The following is a 21,213-nucleotide window of genomic DNA, read 5'->3' on the forward strand; positions in this document are numbered from 1 at the left end:
AGGCTCTCAAAAACTGACACCTTTTGAGGTTGTTCATGGGAGACCTTTTCCACTGCCAGTGACAAGCGAACCTTTAGAAAAATCCGTCAGAGAAACAACTCTGGCACAATGGATGGCAAAACTACTAGAAAATAAGGATATTGTTTTGAACAGTAAACTGCCGTATGAATCTTCTCCAGTCTCTTGCAGGTTGAAACCAGGCGATTGGATCCTGTTACGGGTGCTCCAGAGGAAAAATTGGAGTATGCCTCGCTGGGAGGGTCCATACCAAGTGTTATTGACAACACCCACAGCCTGTAAAATTGCAGAGAGACCCTCCTGGATACATCAGAGCCACTGCAAAAAGGTTGAGGTCCCGAGAAGCCCCATCACTAAGGAGGAAGCACATTAGGAAGGCCTCACCTACGTTTGGTTGCTTCGGGGGTGAGGGGGGGTAGTGCGATTGGGCCCCCGTTGGGTAAGCCTGCACTCCACCCTCTATCCGATCAACTTTAGGGCAGCCAGGTGCAGGTGTGATGGACCTATGTGCAACAATGTGAAGGGGAAGCCTCCTGGTTACCTTGACTACAAAAGCTCACCCTTACAGGATCCCAGCTGATGCCAATAGCAGCCGAGCCATAAGGCAGACAGAGAAGATGGACGCACGACAGCTTACACCTAATGGACATGACACAAGATCACATCCATCCTTGGATGAAAGGTGACTGATACAGATATGTGTTTAACAAAACCACAGAGAAAGACTGTTATGTTTGCTCGCACATGCCGAGCATATTAACACAGCCATGTATGGGAAACACCCTGGAACAAGTGCACCAAATCTGATCTAATGACTTTTGTAAGGTGCACAACATCATCAACATCCTGATCCAGGAAGAAGCCCTGAACTTTAACAAGTTTTAAAGAGACTGTTGATCGTCATTGAATTTTTCTTGATTTTATTTTGCCTTTCTTTACGTATGTTATTCTTTGTTTGAAGCTGTAATTTCACAGATGATTAGTTTGTCATTCACAGCATACGCAGATGTACCAAAACCGATGAAGACTTCTTTTCCTATTTGTCAGATGAAGATGAAGTGTAACTAATGATGTAGTAACTGAGAATGTGAAAGACAAGTAGTTACTCACTGATGAATTGTACATTTCACTTCGTGATCAACAGGAGGGAATGTCAAGAGAATATTGTATAATATGATCAGCTATATGAAATGTATCTTTTTATATTATTATTAAGCACATGTTTAAATGACTTTTTACCTAGTAACTTGTGTGATGAACCTATGCAGCTACTAACCGCTTCCTGTCTTCAGAGAACATTTAGATGTAGAAAAGGGAAAGTCCCGCTACTGGAGTGATGATGTTATCTATGTAACATACACACACACACACACACACACACACACACACACACACACACACAATACAGACAATCTTGTATAAATAAATGTCGCAGGCAGTCGTGGGGCGCAGTTCGTGCGTTCTACGACTGCCCCTCGCGAGTGAAAAACTTCTGCAGTGTTTGTGTGTTTTCTGACTCAGACGTCTCAACTGAACAACGGCAGGGTGATTTAAAGAAATCCCCTGTCATAGTATTTCTGCCAAATCTTGGTATTTGTTCCAAAGCATAGTATTTCTGCCAAATCACAATATAACTGCAAAATAAAGGTTTTTGAGCCAAATCATAGTGTTTGTACTAAATCCTAGTAACTCTGCTCAATGATCGAATTTCTGCTCTGCTGTAGTGCTTTTTGCTAGATTATAGAATTTCTGCTAAGTCAAAGTATTTCATGTAAATCATAGTATTTCTACCAAGTCCCAGTGTTTCTGCCAAATCATAAATCATAAATAATGTGGCGTGTTGGGGGAACAGCTAGTTCTCTCCCATCATGCCTTGGGACATGTGCTGCTGTTTAGATGTTCTTGTTTCATTGTTTATGGTTACGTTACTTTTAACTGTTGTCTTGAATGTTGTGTTTATACTACGGTACAAAGTCACTGACTGTTATTGTTTTATAGGAAGAATGCAGTACCATTAGTGAGCTCTGTTATGCTGTTATTGAGGCTTGAAGGACATTGTAGCACAAGTAAGTGTGTTTAGTAAATATCTCCCCCTACCAGCTTGGAAGCGTGGAAATACAGGCTCAATCTCTCCTTGTGAGTTTGTTTCCAAGATTCACCTGCATGCCACAATAATTTTAATAAAGCGAAGTTAAGACGAGAGGCTTGTGCCAATTCATCTTCAGACACTCGCAGTTGGAGCAGTTTTTACTGTCATGTTACTGTTGAGCCATAAATTACATTTGTTTTCAAACTCCTAAAATGAAGTCGTTTCTTCTCTCCTCATATCTCCGTGATGGAGGCACAAAGAGCTATGAAAATCGCAGTCAAAGTTCACCAAATTCTGCTGATTCACCCAGTACAGGAATTGTGCTTCTATCCCACCTAGTTTTTGAGTTACACGACATTTTGTAACTCCAGAAAACAGCGTTTTACGCCTCTCACCGCGATCTAATTCTGACTGATCATCTCCCTGTTTTCCAGGCGGCCGCTCTCTTTGCTGGTGGCACAGTTGGTAATGACACAAGTCTGCAGCCCAAAGGTCGTGGGTTCAATTCCACCTTGGTCCACATGTTTATTTCCCTACAAATTAATACACTATCACAGACCAGTAATTCATAATGATAATTTATTACAATTTCATAGTATTTGAGCAAAATTATAGGACATGAGAAAAACCATATTATGTCTGCCAATTCATAGCATTTTTGCAGAAACATCGTATTTCTAGTAAATCATAGTATTTGTACTAAATCATAGTATTTCTGCAATATCATAGTATAACTGTTATGTTATAGTATTACTACTAAGTCATACTATTCCTGCTTTGTTATAGTATTTGTGCTAAAACGTAGTATTTGTGCCAAATCCTTTTATTTCTGCCAAACCATGGTATTTGTGCTTAAAAACAGTATTTATGCCAAATCATAGTATTTTTGCCAAATCATAAAATTTCTGCTAAATATAGTATTTGTGTTAAAACAGTTATATTTATATGACAAATGTGCTTTTATAGAGAGGGCTGCTGTAAAAAGACTAAGTATAACTGCTATGTTATTTATTTATAGTTTGCATGGTTGTCTTTAAAGCCTTTGCTGAACACAGCCTTGTTGTAGACAACCACACCTTTGCCTCACTATAGCACAGGTAAACGAGTGGTGCCAAGTCCATTTAGCTCAGAATACCTCAGTGAGAGGAACCTGTTACTGTACTTTCTGCTGTCCTGTGAGGATGCTTAGGTGACTGTGTTAATTCTTCTCCATTTTAGAATACAACTTCTGCTCTGCATCTGCTCTGCACAATGTCTAACTCCCCATCATTGCAGACTGTCCTGCACTGTTTTTTTTAGGTCTTGTGCACTCCATCACCAGCTCCTTGGTATTGGTGTTGAGGAGAAGACTGTTCTTATTGATCCTGTCAGTTAAATAAATGTATTAATATATATTACATTTTAACATAGTAACCTTATATTTATTAATGAATTTTAACCATTATTTTAAATTCTAATAATCCTGTTTGGAATATTTATTCAATTTATATACTTCAAGTTCTGCTAGTTTTTTTCTGTAGCAAATAAATCTCATATAATAATAGATTTACATATATTTTTCACGTTTTCAATGCCAACTTTTTGTACTGGCGGGATTTCCCACTACCAGTAAATGCCTCTTTTTTGACTCCGGCTCACTCGCACGTCTCCGCCCACTTCCCCGATTGCTGCGGTAAGAGCTACTTCTCTGCTTCTCTTCTCTGAAAAGAAATGTTTATAAACTGTTTGAGGGATTTACCGAGCTTTTGTTAGTGACTTATAAATCCAGTCGAAGTATAACTCTGATTAAAGTAACACAATGAATGCTTTTTTAGTAAAAAGTTGTATTATTAAAGGGAGTGTTTTATGAGCTAATGCTAATGCCTAGCTCCTATTAGCCCGGTGTGAAATGAAGACGGTTCATTTGCCTGTAAACTACAGTTAGTGCTTCATTTGGTGTGTTAGTGTTTCTGAGACTGTTACAGAAGGTGCGGTTAGTTCTACTCCTCACAAATCGGTAGGTAGGTTAAAACAGGCTCATTTTTCAGGTTGTAAAGGTAACCGCCATCTTAGAACCAATAACTGCTGAAGCACCAGGTGTGGCGACTTAATAGGAGCCTCTTGCTGATCAGCGGGAGAGAGAGTCACGTGCTTGTATTCGCGTGTGTCTGTTTTGCAGGTTAATTAAGGGAAGGGAGACTGAGGATAAAACACATAGTTAATGTAAGAACAATAAGAGTTGACTTTTTAATTCTTAAGAACTGTTTTGTGCAGTCCTACTTTTAAATATAACCAAAATCTGGAGGTCTGTGACACTTCTCTCTTTATGGAACATGAATGAAATTAAAAACAAAAAAGGGCTAACTTCAAATAAATAAAATGCAACAGTGGGCCATTAATATTATAGTATGTAGATATTTGTTTTAAAACAACAGCATGTATTATACTAAATGATGGTGTATGCAATTGATAATATTTTTAGGCAACAGAATTTGAATGTAGGCCACCTCAAATGTTAAAACCAGATAAAAAACAGATATATCATTCAAGCTTTCATTTATGATTGTTGCATACTTTGAAATTGTGATGTCACCATTAGATAAAGTGTGCAGTGATAGGTGTAGCAAATAATTGCTTATGATATTGACTACGTTATCGAATAGCAGCAAAGTATTAGAGCATTATGACTGTGAAGGTTCTCAGTCATTCAGGTCATTGTACTTCAAGAAGACGTTTCACCTCTTCACATCTGGGAAGCTTCTTCAGTGAAGAAGTCCAGACACTTTCTTTCCAAGCTCCTTAGACTATTAGAGTTTAACATGACTAAGAAACTTGTGTGGCTTATTGCAAATGGATGAAACCACATATTACCTTAAATGAACATGGTTATCTTTAATAAGGTGTAGAAAAAAGAAAACAGAGGACAGTTGGTGTTTGTATTTCAGCTGTAGTAAACACAGAAGTTAACTGAATCTTTTTGACTACCGAAAGTATTAAAATTAAATTATTATTATCATTATTAAATTATTATTATAATTAAAATTAATAAAGCAGTATTGACTGACGCTGTATTTTTGTTCTTTGTCTTTTGTTACACAGATTGAAACAGATCTTTGGTTTTGCCTTTGCTGGTAAGTAAACAGTGATTATAACTGAAGCAATATGACACTGTCATTGTATAGCATATCTGACAATTTACATACAGTAGTTTTGCTTTTTGTGACATCCATTTACTGATGGGCAAAAACAAATGGTCAGGATTTGTAATCTGAAGCAGCAAAGCCCGCACACAGGACCTCTGACTGTCCCTGAAAATGTCCCTGAAATTTAATAGCCCGTTTATGTCTGATTTTAAGCACTTAAGCAATGAGAAAAAACTAGGAGAACTAGAGCTGTGAGTGCACAGTGTTTGGTATATTAAAGTCAGTATGTTCTATTTATGCTATAAGTTAAAATTAGTTTATTAATTATTTAGTGAATACAGTGTGTTTGAAAATTAAATAGAAATGTTGGCAATAAGGGAAATATTGCAAAATACATAAATATTCCTTCCAACAGGTATATCCTGCATTTGTACCAACAAATATTGGAGCCTATTCTTTAAGCTTATATTACACGCTATAGCCATGTGAGACTCTGCAGCTAATATTAGTCCTCTTTATAGTACAGTAAGTTGTTAAGGGAAATTAATGATTGTACTAGTTATTTTATTTCACAGTAAATCAGATTGCGTGTGACACAAGGCACAACGGTCTAAGTCATTTAACAGTGATCTGATGTTTGAGCCACAAAGCTTCTGTGTTGGAAATATTTGGTATATCCTGCATTTGTGCCAACAAATATTAGAGCCTATTCTTTGCACTTCTGTAGTATGAATGCTTTTATTACACGTTATAGCCATGTGAGACTCTGCAGCTAATGTTCATAAAAGCTTGAAGAAATTGAGGATTTTACTAGTTATTTTATGTCACAGTAAATTGGATTGTGTGTGAAGAGGCTCAACTGTCTGAATCATTAAACAGTGATCTGATTTATTGTTTCCTTTCTTTAGACTGCTGATCTGATCGTCTCAAGTCTGGTAAGTAAAGGTTTGTCTGAGGTCCAGTGCTGGGAAAAGACTTTCTTCCTTGCAGATTTATTTTTTTATGTTTTTTGTCACTTTTAAATGTTTTAAATCATCTAACAAGGATAACCTGGATAAATACAAAAAGCAGTTTGACAGTGATGATTCTGTTTATGAAGCACAGAAAATCAAACCAGAACAACCTGGTCTAATGTAAAAACATGTTGCAGTCTAATACCCAGTCTAATAGTCCTGATAGCAATAAGTACCATCAAGCATTTACAGAAACTATTAATGACTGATTTGCATTACTAGGGGGATTTTGGACAACTCTACTTTCAGATTTTGTTTCATTAAGGTCCAATATAAGGTTTTCAAGTCATGTATAGTTCCAGTTTCATTGAAGTCCAGAATCTGATTAGACTGCACCAAGAGTTTTGTTTCGTTCAGAGTTCCTTGTGTGTTTTGGATCAACTCATCAGTTTCCTGCTGTGAATCCCAAGTATGATTAATGTGAAGCTCAGGACCTGATGGCATGATGCAGGTCCTGAAGTAGTAAAGGAACTTTGGACCATCACAGTAACAGCATCATGTTTGACTTTAATGCTGGTGTTTTTCTGAAATTCGTCACTGTAGGAGACTCAGTTTAGTGCAGTGAGTCAGCACAGCTCTTGGTGATCATCAAGATGTTTGTAGGCAAATGTGAGAAAGGATTTGTGTTCAGTTTGGCCAGGGAATCAGTAAATTTGATTTGAGTGGATGTAAGGTTAATGCAAAGCAGGGAGCCTGAAACTGACTGCTCTAATGTCAGTGTGTAGGTTTGTTTGGACCATATAATATTTACAGTAACTGTTGCAGCACATCTTGGTTTCAGTCAATACACTGTTTGTTTTTATTGTGTCAACAGAATGCAAAAATGTCATTATATCAGTTCCACCACCATTTGTTAAACATTGTCGTTCAGTGCAATATGCACTGTATTTTTCAGATTATAAGGCATAAGGGCAATGAACGGGTCTGTTTTTTAAACATAAGGTACATTAAGCCAAACAAAACAGCCAGATAAATCAAGCTGTATTCAACTCATTCACAATAATCCGCAACATTGTTCAGTTGTAACACATAAAATACAGAACGACACATTCACTTTTTCAGTTTATTCCTCTTCCACAAATCCATCAAATTCTTCATGAGCTGATCAGTTTGAAACCTGCTTCGTAAGCATGGCTCTTAACAGTTGCCAGGTCCTTATACACACACACACACACACACACACAGTATAATATTTTGTTGAAGCACAGTGCGAATTACACCGTGAGGCTCCTAACTACGGTAGCTTACCAAAGTTGTACTACAACATTTTGAGAGATTTTGCAGCGCCGTGTCCCACATAGAATTGGTTTGAAGTCAGTAAGCACAGCCAGAATGAATACATAAGGCGCTAAGTCTATTTTTGAGAACATTAAAGGATTTTAAGTGTGCCTTATTGTCTGAAAAATACTGGAAAGCTACGTTTATTGGAAATATGCCTAATTCCAGTCCCTTTGTGTCTTACAGGTGGCCTGCTGCAGAAGCTCTCTCTCTCTCTCTCTCTCTCTCTATCATTAACAAGCCATTCAGTCTGTCCTATCACTCTCCCCACTCTATCTATTTTGACAAGCCGTTCTATCTTGCTTCACTCTATCCCACAAGCTCTATCTAAGTTATCAAAAATCACGTTTTTAACTGGAATCAAATTTTGAATGGAATCAAGTTTTGTCTGGCGAAATCAAGTTTTGACATGGCCCCATTTTTGGGAAATTGAAGTTACCAGTACTTCATCGATCTGTTACAGAATTCTGAGAGATCTCTGCTCTCACTGCTCCTTCTTTCCTGTCGTTAAACTCTCTCACATCCAGTCTTTTTGCTGGAAATTACAAGTAGAAAGTTGAAATTACAATAGTAGAATTACAGTACAGTAGAAACTATTTACACAATTTTAATTTTTACTTGGAACACTTTGGAATAAATACTGATAGTTTGGCTTAGAGGTGCAATTACTTGGATACATTATATAAAATTTACACCTTAAAGGTTTCTTGTAATAAGATAAACTTGTTATTTTATACGACACATTCAGACTGCTGTATTCACAAAAATATTAAACTAGATAACTTCAGATACATTTTGCTAGTCTGTTTCATTGACTGTAACATTTGACTATAGTAAGTTTATACTATTATTATTTAGGGACATTTCTGTTACTCAGTGTTCAGACACAATTGCCATCGAGAAGCTGCCCTGAGGACCCAGACTTCCTGTTTCCTGACTGCTGCAGAACATCCAGCTGAAGAATCCTCATCGCCTGTCATCTGATCACCACATCACCACAGCTGTTTATATTTGCTTTACATTTTAGATATCTGAAAGATTTACACAAAGTCTACTTAAAAAAAGACTTTTATTATAGCCTGTTGATTGATTGTGATTTATTCTGTATATCCCTTTACAGAAGCTAAGATCTAGTCATTAACAAGTCTGGTTAAAATAGAAGTAAAAATACTCTGTTTTGGAAAAAGCTACAATAAATCTGAGCCAAGTGTTTTCAAAGAACTGAATATCTTTTATATTGAGTTTGGAGTAAAGTCAACCTTTTACATCTATTTACATATTTATAAAAACATTGGAACATTTTTATATTTAGATTTACATTTTTTCAGATTTAATAGTAAGTTGAAAAGTTATTAGTTCTTCACTGTTTCCAGGTTGAGTTTTGTTTATATCTTTGTATAAATACGTATAAGCTTCAGTTTGTACTTCAATAAAATGCCGAGAAAAGGTCAAAGGTCGCAGTCCCAGAAGCTTAGATGGCAAAAGCAGAAAGAACAGGTAAATGTTTCTCAGGCCGGTGAGCAGGTAAAGGTGTCTGTTACAACTGTTCCCAGTCCAGAAGTGCAGAGCAGCGTTCAGACAGCCGCAGTGTCTTATGCAGATGTGGTAAAGAGAGGTGTTCGCTTAGCATGTGTGCCAAATGCTAAAGTACAGCAGGTAATCCAGACTGAACCCTAGGTAACTGTGCAAACGCAGCATGATGGAGAAGCTCCAGGACCATCTCATGTACAGGTTACAAACAGTGAAAGTCATCCACGAGTGAGTAGCATCTGTGCATCCAGAAGCCAGGCCTCTGCTAAGTATGGAAAGTACAGGAATCAGCAATGCATGGCTAACAGTTTGGTTTTCCTGTCATTCTTACACGAGGATGAATTCATTACCAGAGCAGATCTTAACCGTGTTTTGGACAAAGGCCATGCCATGTATTCAGATGCCAGAAAGAGGTTTGTGAACAGCGTGTTTCTAGCCTCCGATGAGCTTCCCTCAGTGGTCACCAGCCGCAGACACGAGTATCAAGTGGACATGTCTCAGTTTGCTCATTATGGCACATTTGATAGTACAGATCATCTTCAGAGTCTTGAACAGGCACTACAGTGTTTGGCTTCAGCGGTTCGCTATGCTTTGCTAGTCATGGGAGGAAACGTCATTGCAGTTTGCAGGCTGACTTCAGGTGAATACGCATACTTTGACCCTCACCCACGTAAGTCTACAGGAATGCCATTGTCGCTAGCTGTAAGTGGTGGAACTGCAGTTATGTTGAAATTCACACGTCTTAACGACATGATTGACATGCTCAAACGTTTGTACCGAATGCTTAGCATCGCACCAACTTGCACTTATGAGCTACAGCCTGTCGAGTTTCACAGTGGAAACACTGCTAACCAAAAAGATGCTAATCAAACCACTGAATACAGACAAACAGCTAAAAGTGCTCCAGAACCAGTTCTCAATGAAACTGTTCATGAATTAAACTTCCAAACGTCCACTGAGCAGATATGGAAAACTGTGACCGACACTTTAACCACTGAAGTGACATCATCCAGAGTGAATTATTCAAATGAGCCAGCTGCTGCTGAGATTAACTATCATTTTGAAAAAGAAACATTTGCATCTTCTGTGACAGAAACTCCAGTAACATCAGATTCTGTTCCTCAGAATGATTCAAGTACTGCCTCCTGTTTAACTAAGACAAGAGAGGAGCTCTCAGATAAACTGCTGAAACGTAATAAACAGGAAAGGAGAAAAATGAGGAGAAGATTATTGTCCCAACAAAAACTACCACAAAGAAAGGAAAATCAGAAAAAGAAAGAAAGGCAAATGTACACTTTTGATGAAAGCTTTAAGGCAAAGAAAAAAAAATTCCTGTAGAAAGTCTAATGACCCAGATCACAGACAGAAGAAGAGTGTATACAAAAATAATCTGTATAAACAAAATCCAACATATAGACAGAAACAGAGAGAACATTTCAGAAAGATCTATAAAGAAAGGGAAGGTATTAAGGAAAAACAGAAGGAGCAAATGAGAAGGATCTATAAAGAAACTGCTAAAATTAGAGAGAGAAAAAGAGAACGTGTCATAAGGATGTATAAAGATAACCCAATATTCAGGGAGAAACAGAAAGAACGTATAACAAGAACATACAGAGATTCTCCTGTATTCAGAGAACAGCAGAAAGAACGTATAAGAAAAACATACAGAACTTGTGCTAAATTCAGAGAGAAACATAAAGCTTACATGAGGTCATATGTTTCTAACCTATATAAAGAAAGTGAAGAATTTAAACAGAAAAAACGATCTTACATCACTAAACGTTATGGAGAACAGAGACAATTTCAGCAACAACACAAGGACAATATGAGAGAACGAATGAGAGTAAAATACTGGAACGGTTTTTCTTTTAGACAGATGCATAATATCAGATGTGCAATGAACATAAAAAGAAAATATCGTCAGATGCATCGACCAGCTGAAAGTTTACAGTGTCATCCAGATAACAGTTTAATGAATGAGGCCATATCTCGTTTCAGATCAAACATTAAGTCAGCACCATCTTATGTTTGTACCGTTTGTCTAAAAGCTTCTTTTCCTAATCAGGTGAAAATCTGCAAAAGAAACAATTATTCGAAACACCAAACTGTAGCTCAGCAGTGTCTAACTGGTAAATTTGTTCATGTGTGTGATGAAGCATGTAATGATCACTGCAGCTTTCCTGTTGAGAGAAAAAAAGAGTATATCTGTCACACGTGTCACAGTTCCCTCAAAAGTGGACGCATGCCAAGGCTTGCTGCTGTCAATGGTTTAGAACTGCAGGATATTCCAGCTGAACTGTGTGATCTCAACATTCTGGAGAGACATCTGATTGCCAAATGCATACCATTTGCTAAGATTATTCCTCTTCCAAAGGGGAGACAGAGACTCATACGTGGTAATGTGGTGTGTGTACCATCTGAAGTCCAACAAACAGTTGACTGTTTGCCTCGGCTCAGAAACCAATCACAGATAATGAGGATCAAGTTGAAAAGACGACTGTGCTACAAAGGCCATCAGCTGTTCCAGACTGTCACCTGGTCTAAACTGATCCAAGCCCTGCGTAAGCTCAAACAGATTCATCCACAGTACACAGATATTATTATCAGAGATGATGCATTGCTTTGTGATCCAACGTTACCTGATGATGACAGCAGTGATGAAGCCAGCATGGCAAGTGATGATTATGATGAAGCAGATTTAATGGAAATTGACAACTATGAAAAAGATGCCCTTTTGTGTGAAACCGAGTCTGAAAGTGAACAAGATATTGATATGCAATCCTGTGATGAACAACCAGAGGAACAAAATCCAGAGGAACCAGAAAGTGATTTGAACAATGGAGGTTTTGCTCTAGAAAGTTGTCTGCAGCCTGTAGACATTTCGGAAGAGATTCTCTCTTTCACTGATAACACATATTGTGTGGCTCCTGCAGAAAGAAACAATCCTGTTAGCTTCTTCAGAACTCCTCATTTGGAAGCCATGGCATTTCCTGTGCAGTTTCCTACCAGTCAGAATACACTGGATGAAAAGAGACGTCTTAAACTCACACCAAGTGCTTACTTCAAGTCAAGGCTTTTCAACATTGATGCAAGATTTGCTAAAGATACAAATTACCTGTTTTTCTCACAGTTTGTCACTGAAATACACTTGGCTAATTCCAGCATGACAATACAGCTAAGGAAAGGTAAAACTATGACCAAAGATGGACGCAAAATCACATCAGGAATGTTACAAAGTAAGACAGAAGTAGAGAAGCTGGTAAGAAATAAAGATGCAATCAGATTTATGCAGCCACTCAGAGGAACTCCAGCTTACTGGCAGAAAACCACCAAAGATCTATTCAGTATGGTCCGTCAAATAGGAACACCTCAGTTCTTTGTCACTTTCTCTGCTGCTGAGATGAGATGGCCTGAAGTGATTCAAGCAATAAAGAGACAGCAAGGTGAAGAGGTTGATTTGAAGCCCTGGACTGGTCAGAAAAGTGTGAAATTCTAAGATCAAATCCAGTAACCACCATGCGAATGTTTGATAAGCGTGTTGAGGCTTTGTTCAGAGATTTGCTTTTTTCTCCTGCACAGCCCCTTGGTGAAATCATTGATTACTTTTACAGAGTTGAGTTCCAGCACAGAGGCAGTCCACATATACACATGTTGCTGTGGATTCAAGAAAAGGTAGAAGTAGATGTGGATGATGACCAAACTGTCTGTGACTTTGTGGACAGATACATCTCAGCTCAACTCCTGATCCAGAAAAACAGCCTGAACTGCACAAAAAGTCGCTGAACTACAAAAGCACAGCAAAAACCACACAAAAACATGCTTTAAGAGTGTGAACTCTGGTTGTAGATTTGGGTTTCCAAAACCGCCATCCACAAGAACAATGATCGTGAGACAGGATGAGGATTCAGACACTGAAGCTGCAAAAGCCAAACTCAGACCTTTGTTGAACCTGCTGAAGGAACCTGAAGCTGCTTCTCTCACCATAGAGCAGATTCTGTCACGATGCAACTTGACAATGAATGAGTATGAGCAATGCCTCCAAGACATAAACAAGAAAACAGCTCTTATTCTGAAACGTGACCCAAAGGACTGTTGGATCAACAATTACAACCCACACCTGCTTGAAGCCTGGAACTCTAATTTAGATGTCTCGTTCATATTGAATGCCTATTCATGTATAGAATACCTCTGTAAATATATAACGAAGAAAGAATCTGGCCTCTCTGAATACCTGAAGACAGTTATTGATAACTCTGATAAGAACACGGTCAATGAATGTGATGAAATGAGAGCTGTGATGCAGGCTTACTCAAAAAAGAGAGAAATCAGCGCACAGGAGTGTGTGACTCGAGTCTGTGGCCTAAAAATGAAAAAATGTTCCCGCAGTGTTGTATTTGTACCAACAGATGATAACCCAGTAAAAATGAGTCGCCCGATGAGCTATCTGGAAACCACAACACACGACAGTTGTAATATTTGGATGACCAGTTTGAGTGATAAATACAAATGCAGACCTGAGACACCAGAATATGAGGAAATGTCACTGGCTGATTTTGCTGCCTTGTGCCGGTTGGTGAGTGGTCCAAATGAAGGAAAAGATGTGCTTCCTCTTCTAAACCAGCTTGGATTTGTACAAAGGCGAAAGAATGATAAACCAGCTATAATCAGGTATTACCACTGCTCACAAGAAAAAGATCCTGAGCAATATTATGGACGACTGTTGAGACTTTACCTTCCACACAGATCAGAGCAGGAACTGAAACCACAAGGGTTCCAAACCTATCAGTCCTTCTACAACTCAGGTTTTGTACGACTTCCATGTTCAGACCACAGTGAGTCTGTGAAAAGGATTGTAAAGAGAAATAAAGACAAGTATGAGAAGAACTCTGAGGATATTGAGAGTGCACTGGAAGAGTTTGAACAAAATAGGGACGTTGTGATTGATGAATGGTGTAATCTGGCTCCTGAATCTGAAGTTGTGAGGTTGCAATGTGATGAGAATCTTCCTGAGAGACATTCTGATGATGAGAATGAACAGGAGAATGTTCCTGACTACAGTCGTCAGTCTGATGCTGTAACAGAGATCAGAGCCGTCAGAGAACAACCTGCAGTCGATCCAGCTGTGGTACGTGTAATGTATCAGAATCTGAACCAGAAGCAGGCCTGCGTGTTCTATGCTATAAGAGACTGGTGTATTCAGCGCGTTTGTGGTTTGAACCCAGATCCATTTTTCTTCTATATCAACGGTGGTGCAGGAACTGGAAAGTCACATCTGATTAAATGTATTCACTCTGAAGCATCAAAGATCCTGAGCAGACTGCCTTCTAATGCAGAAGAAGCTGACATATCAAATCCAACCGTTTTACTGACTTCATTTACTGGGACAGCAGCTTTTTCTATCAGTGGCTCTACGTTACATTCTCTACTGAAACTACCCAGGAGTCTGAATCCACCCATTCAAGGACTTGGTAACCAACTGGATGAAGTCAGATCTGAACTGATAAATGCTGAAATTATTGTTATTGATGAGATTTCAATGGTTTCAAAACCCCTTTTTGCCTATGTGGATGCAAGACTGAAACAAATCAAAGGCACTCAGAGACCTTTTGGTGGAATGTCAGTTTTAGCTGTTGGAGATTTTTACCAGCTGCCACCAGTGCGACAGTCTAAACCTCTCTGTGTTTATGATCCAGAACAGATTGACCTATGGCAGGAGCATTTTCAGATGATCACTCTAACCGAGATCATGCGTCAGAAAGATGATGTGGCCTTTGCAGAGATGCTGAACAGGATTAGAGTCAAAGAAAAGACAGATGAGCTTTCTCAGTGCGACAGAGATTTGTTGTCACGGGCTGTGACTGCACCAGAAGAATGTCCAATCGAGGTCTTACACATTTATGCCACCAACAAGAATGTTGAATCCCACAACACAGATACGCTCAAGAAGCTTCATTCAAACATTATAATCATCAATGCAGACGATTTCCAGAAGGATAAATGTACAGGCAGAATGGCACGAAGAGACAAACCATTTACAGGTGGGCGAAATGATTTACCCGACACTCTGAACATTGCTGAAGGAGCTCGAGTGATGCTGACCAGAAACTTGGACACACTAAACGGTTTGGTCAGTGGTGCTTTTGGTATACTGATAAAGGTGGTGAGATCTGAAACTGATGGACGCATAATTAAACTGGGGCTCAGAATGGACAACCGGCAGCCTATGAGACACAACCGCAGTGCTAATGCAGCATCTGATGATTTGGTTTACATTGAGAGAGCAGAGGAGAGCCTGAAGTTTAAAGGAGCGGTACGCAGACAGTTTCCTGTAAAGCTAGCATTCGCCTGCACAATCCACAAAACTCAGGGTCTTACAACACAGACAGCTGTAGTTTCAATGAAGAACATTTTTGAACCAGGTATGGCTTATGTTGCTCTCAGCAGGGTGACGTCTCTCAGTGGACTCTATTTACAGGACTTGGATGAGAAAAAGATTTACGCCAATCCCGAGGTAACTGCAGCGCTCCAAACCATGAGACAAGCCAGTGTTGAGGAAATGATGCCTCTTCTTCAGGTCAGAGAAACAGCCAGCAGACCTGACACTCTTACACTGATCCATCACAATACAGAGGGTTTGCCATCTCACATCAGTGACATCAAGAGTCATCATGAAATGTGCTTAGCAGATGTTTTGTGTCTCACAGAGTCTCACCTCCAAGGCTCCTTTGTTGCAGACAGTCTTCATTTGGACGGCTACACCATGTTCAAACGCAACAGACATGTGTCCTACACAAACTTTCCTCACATGGCCAGCAGAAGTGGTGGTGGAGTTGTTGTGTATTTGAGGAATCATTTTCAGGTTCAGGTAAAACAGTATCTGCATAATGTCACTGATCTTGAGTTCTTAGTGTTAAAGGTTCAGGCTCCATTCCCTGCGCTCATTGCGGTTGTATACAGACCTCCAGACTACAGTTTGGCACCGTTCATGCAAAATCTGGTAAGTCTTTTAGATTCACTTGAAATAATGGACTGTCACCCAGTCATTGTGTGTGGAGATTTTAATGAGAACCAGTTACAGAGTGGAAGGAAACAGATTCTGGAGCAGTTTCAGTCGAGAGGGTATTCACAGCTGATCACTTCTGCCACTACAGACAAGAACACCCTGCTTGACCTCATTTTTATTTCTCAGCCACAGCAAAGTCTCTATTCAGGTGTCCTGAGAACATATTACAGTTACCACAACCCTGTGTTTTGTGTCCTGTCCTCCAGCCAATCATGAAGTCGTCTGGTGAGTTTTGAAACAATTACAGATCATGTTACAGAGTTTACTGATTGTAGAGTATGAAAAAGATTTTCTGTTGATAATGGAAGGCGTCCCAAAAATTCGCTTCCCTGTCTATAAGAAAACCATCCTTCAATTTATCAAACCTTTCTCATTGCAATGTTATTAATCATTTTATCAAATCATGGCTGTACTTCATGCAGAGCAGGGACATCTGCCTTCTGTTATCATGCACCTCAGATCTGAAATATGCTGCAACAAGTATTAAACGGACATAATTTATTTTTTATTCTCATGTTTTAAATGACTAAATCTACTAATGCATTTTTTCATTGATGTTAATTGTCATCTCCTTTTTTGATACTTTTTTTTACTCTGACGTATGTATCTCAACAAACGAGATCTTCCCCTTCAAGGGCTTTGAAATATGAAATAGTAATAAATCCCAGATATATGCAGGTATTTATTATTGGTCACATAAATAAATACAGGCAATTATATTTTCTGGATTATAGTAGATTTTGTAGAATCAAACATTTTGGGAATGAATGAGTCTTATCATGTTTTATAGGTAAAAAATGTCAAACGTTTTACTCTAACTTTAGGCTACCAGAGATGTCTATAATGATACATTATGTAGAGAACAACATTTTTACAGTTTACAGAATTTGTATAAAAACTGATTTAGAAGTAAATGGAAAGTTTCTGCATCCATTTTCTGACTTGGCCTTTATCCGGGTGGGTTTGGGTTTGGGTGGATAAAGGCCAAGTCAGAATTCTCGGAGCAGCTGGAAAAAGCTGCTAATAAACAAAGACATCAGAAAGTGTGGGCTTTAGGTGTAGCCCCCGCTTTCTGATGCACTAATTAGACTTAGTAACCGACACCCCATACCAGCATTACATAGACACTTGGGGGCTGAGATGGGTGGGTGGGGAGGGTGGGTGGTGTTAAAAGCACTTTATGTTTTGTAGATGTATTTTTTCAGACAGGGCATACACAGTCCTGTTTCCTTTGTGGGAAAACCTTCGAACTTCACCATCCTCAGCTGAAATGACAACATCTTAACACCATCTTCATGAACTGCTGAGCCAAACCTGATCCATCAGTGCTGGACTGCACAGATAACTACATGCCACAAGGAGACTGCTGTGTTATGAACTGCCATACCAGTGTGTCTTCAATGGAGAAGATGACACACCCATCACCTGACCTCCTGCCTGATCTGGAGACCATCATCATGCTGCCACACTACACACCTCTGAGACCATCAATGATGACTCATACTGAGGAAACTGTATTTCCTGTCAGAGATGCTCAGTGATCCTCAGAGCAGAGAGAGGTATGATTCTTTATCTTTGATAAAAAAAAATATGTCAGTGCTTTTAATTCAATTAACTAATTTAAATCCTGTTTATTGCATAAATAATTCCACACTCAAATGATTAAACTTGTTGACACTTTTTGAGTTTTAATTCACATTATGGATTACAAATCTATGCTTTTTCTACTCTGTCTCTCTGTGCAGGTACTGCTGTCTTCTGAGTTCTTCAGTGTCCCAACTGAGACATTCAAACCTCATCAAAGAGCTCCTGTCTTTCCTCACCATCATGTCAGTGTGAGATTGCTCTGGATTCTGGTTATGTGGCCTGCAGCACCTATGAGGTATTTCAATATTGTTCATTGTATAACTTATTTGTAGTTTTTAGGCCTTTACACAAATAAAATGTTCCTTTTCTGTATTTTTTAGAACAAGCTCATCCAGTGTGCCTGCATTCCAGCTTCTTAGACTCTACGCAAATGGACAGAGTATCAGTGTTTGACACTCTTACAGACACCGACTTCTGTCAACTCACTGCTACTGATCAGGCACCTCACTCCAGGAAGACAGAGGGCTGCAAGCCTGTTATCGTTTCCAGTGTGGCTTTGTATTCTTGGGGTAGCATCAGATTTTTCCCACAAATATTCAAAGGTAACACTTATTTTAAGTTTAGTTATTAAATCAAAAGTATTCCCTTGTGTTAATTACATTTGTTTTTGTTTTCTTTTAGATTTATATGCAGTGATTGGATGTGGTGGAGCTTTGTTAACTGTGTGGAAAACATCTGTTTGTGATGCTATTTACAATGAGGCTGTAAGGTGACAGTTTCCATGTAATCTCAATCCTTTTACTAAGCAAAAACATGTTTGTAATTAACATATTTTTTCAGTTTTGTCTTTTGGACTTATGGTTAACATTCCTTTGTGACAGCAAATACTAAACTGGTCCAAGTAACCAGCATATCATTGGTTGAGGGTAAAAAGGACCACAATGAATTTTTGACTGTGTTTGTGTCACCAGATTTAACAAACAATATCAGACATATGAAACTGAACTCTGGATTAATGTGCAGATATACTGTTTTTTGTGGGTGGTTTTTGTTTTTTGTTATTTTGTAGAACAAATCCAATCTATTTACCCAAACCATATAACTTGTTTGGGTAAATAGTGGATTAATATATCTAAGTCTATAAGTATAGCAAGCTGAATTCATACAAACACACAGCTCTAAATCTTGAATTGTAGGCTGTACAAAAATGATCATGTGATTATTATGGACATTTAAATAACTATATCTATTGAACCATTACACGTATTCTTTATAGAAATTACACAATCTCAAAATATGAAAAAGTGTTTAAGAGAAAAGATAATGTGTGTTTGTATGAATCCTGCCTTAGTATGGGGTGTCAGTAACTACATTAGTATAGAGTAGGTCTAACAGTGGTTTTCCACATCTGCTCTAATATATATAGATAATGGGTCAGACATATAAAGTCATTTTGAAAAGTTCATGAAGGTCTCATCCATTTATAGGTGTTCCTCTTTATCATTTTATATCAGGTCACACAGCTGACGTGAGTTTTGATCAGAGTAGAACCATAACATTCATGCTAATGGTTCTACTGTTTACAGTTACTTTATGATGGATTTCATCCTGGTCACAACACTATGTGAAAAGCTGTTAGACGTAAAGTTAACCCAATTAATACCTCATCATAAGTTACTCTCTAACGCAGGGCAGTGGTTATTTTTAACTGTAATTTATTCTACAACAATGTTCTTTATTTGATCCCTGTTTCTTTAAATATGCGCATCGATTGGTCAGCTGTGTGACTCGACACCTGAAATATATCACAATGTGGACTTCATTCCGACAGTATTTTGTAGTTTGGTACCATATTTATCATAAAATCAGGAAGCAGTAAACTAATTGAAAAAAAGAAGCTTTTGAAAATTTTAATGTGGCATTGGAATATGCTGTTTATCCTTGCCAAATGTTATGTGCACAAAACTCCAGCAAATGAGAGGATATATTTTTGTCTCTCACTTGCTGTTTATATATGTATATATTTTTGCAGTTAATAGCCGATAATGTGTCTGCGCATCTTAGGGCCATAAACATAAACATGGAAAACAAGGATATGTTCACAATTCCAACATATGCTTCACTTGTTTGTATATTTAGATTCATTTGATTTGCATTTTCTATTAATATTTTTCTATTTGTCCCAAATGGGATTTTTATTTCTGTATGCCATTATTGTAATCATTGGAAACAACTGAGTAAATATTTTGTATTATATGTTTCTAAAAAGTATTTAAGTGATCTACTTTTCTACTACTGGTTTTCTATTTTCTAAACTTTCTGCCACTCTTTGGCATTTCAATAACATTATTTTTGGGTGTTTTTATCTCTGACTGCAGCATCTTGTGCATTTATTACCTAACTGTTTTTGTGGGGTTTTTTTTGCTTGTTTGTTTGTTTGTTTTTTGTTGCCATTTTTACATTTCACCAGCTGTGTAAACTCTGCAATTTTACCTTGTTTTTGGTCCACATCAGTTTATCTGCTGGCTGTTTTTTTTTCCTTTTCTGTTTCTGGTCACTTTTCACAGTTAAATGAATGACTTTGAGGTTAAATCCGCATTTTCAGCTGTTATCTGTTGACGGTTTTGCCTAATTATTACATTTCTGCAAAATTAGAGCAGTTCTGGTAAGTTGTAATATTTCTGTGAAGTTATGTTATTCTAAATTGTTACATTTCTGCTAAGTTGTAGCTCCTGGCAAACTACAATGTTTCTGCTGAATTGTTATGTTTCTTCTAAGTTATTGCATTTCTGCTAAATTATTACATTTTTGTTAACTCAATGTTGTTCTGCAAAGTTATTACAATTTCAACAACTTTTGAAACACTGACTTTGATTTCTTCAGCTTCTTCAGCTATTTTCAACTATTTTCAGCAAACATGCGTTGTTATGGTTGCTATGCAATTGACTCAGAGTGGACAGTGGAAGTTTGTGAATTTTCAAAGTTCAACTTATTCAACTATTTTCAGTAAAATTTAAACTTTTGCACCTCTTTTCGGTTACCTGCAAATCAGTTTGGCTCAGTAAAGTGAGCAGGAGTTCTTAGAAAGAAAGCACTGGGTTCAAATCCCACTTATGGCAAAAAACGCTTTTATTTTTCAACACAAATTTGAGCTTCTTCACCTCTTCTCAGCAGAAGATTCAGTTTTTCACCTCTTTTCTGCACAAAATTCAGATTCTTCAGCTGTTTCCAGCACAAACTTCAGCTTCTTTAGCTCTTGTTTGCAGATTGTTCTCCTTCTGCTTTTTTTCCCCGATTCCACTGCTCTTTTCAACAGATTCCACTACAAGGCATCCACACAGCATTTTCGCAGGAAATGCAAATTTTTCTAGTTGTGTGGATGCCCTCAAAGGGCTTCCACACTATTGAGTTCCTGTTTCTCTTTATTGTGTGGATGCCCTCAAAGGGCTTCCACACTATTGAGTTCCTGTTTCTCTTTATTCTTTATCTTTCTACTTTATTCTTCTAGTTGCT

General features: G+C 38.1%; 1 long non-coding RNA gene across 1 annotated transcript; it reads left to right on the top strand.

Moving 5' to 3' along the window:
• Positions 1–5,189: 5,189 nt before the first annotated feature.
• Positions 5,190–8,741, top strand: LOC120440062. Its single transcript, XR_005612942.1, has 3 exons — positions 5,190–5,217; positions 6,138–6,164; positions 7,707–8,741. It is a non-coding gene; the product is annotated as an uncharacterized LOC120440062 (long non-coding RNA).
• Positions 8,742–21,213: the final 12,472 nt, after the last annotated feature.

This window comes from Oreochromis aureus, linkage group 4 (assembly GCF_013358895.1).
Source record: "Oreochromis aureus strain Israel breed Guangdong linkage group 4, ZZ_aureus, whole genome shotgun sequence".
Classification (NCBI taxonomy): domain Eukaryota; kingdom Metazoa; phylum Chordata; class Actinopteri; order Cichliformes; family Cichlidae; genus Oreochromis; species Oreochromis aureus.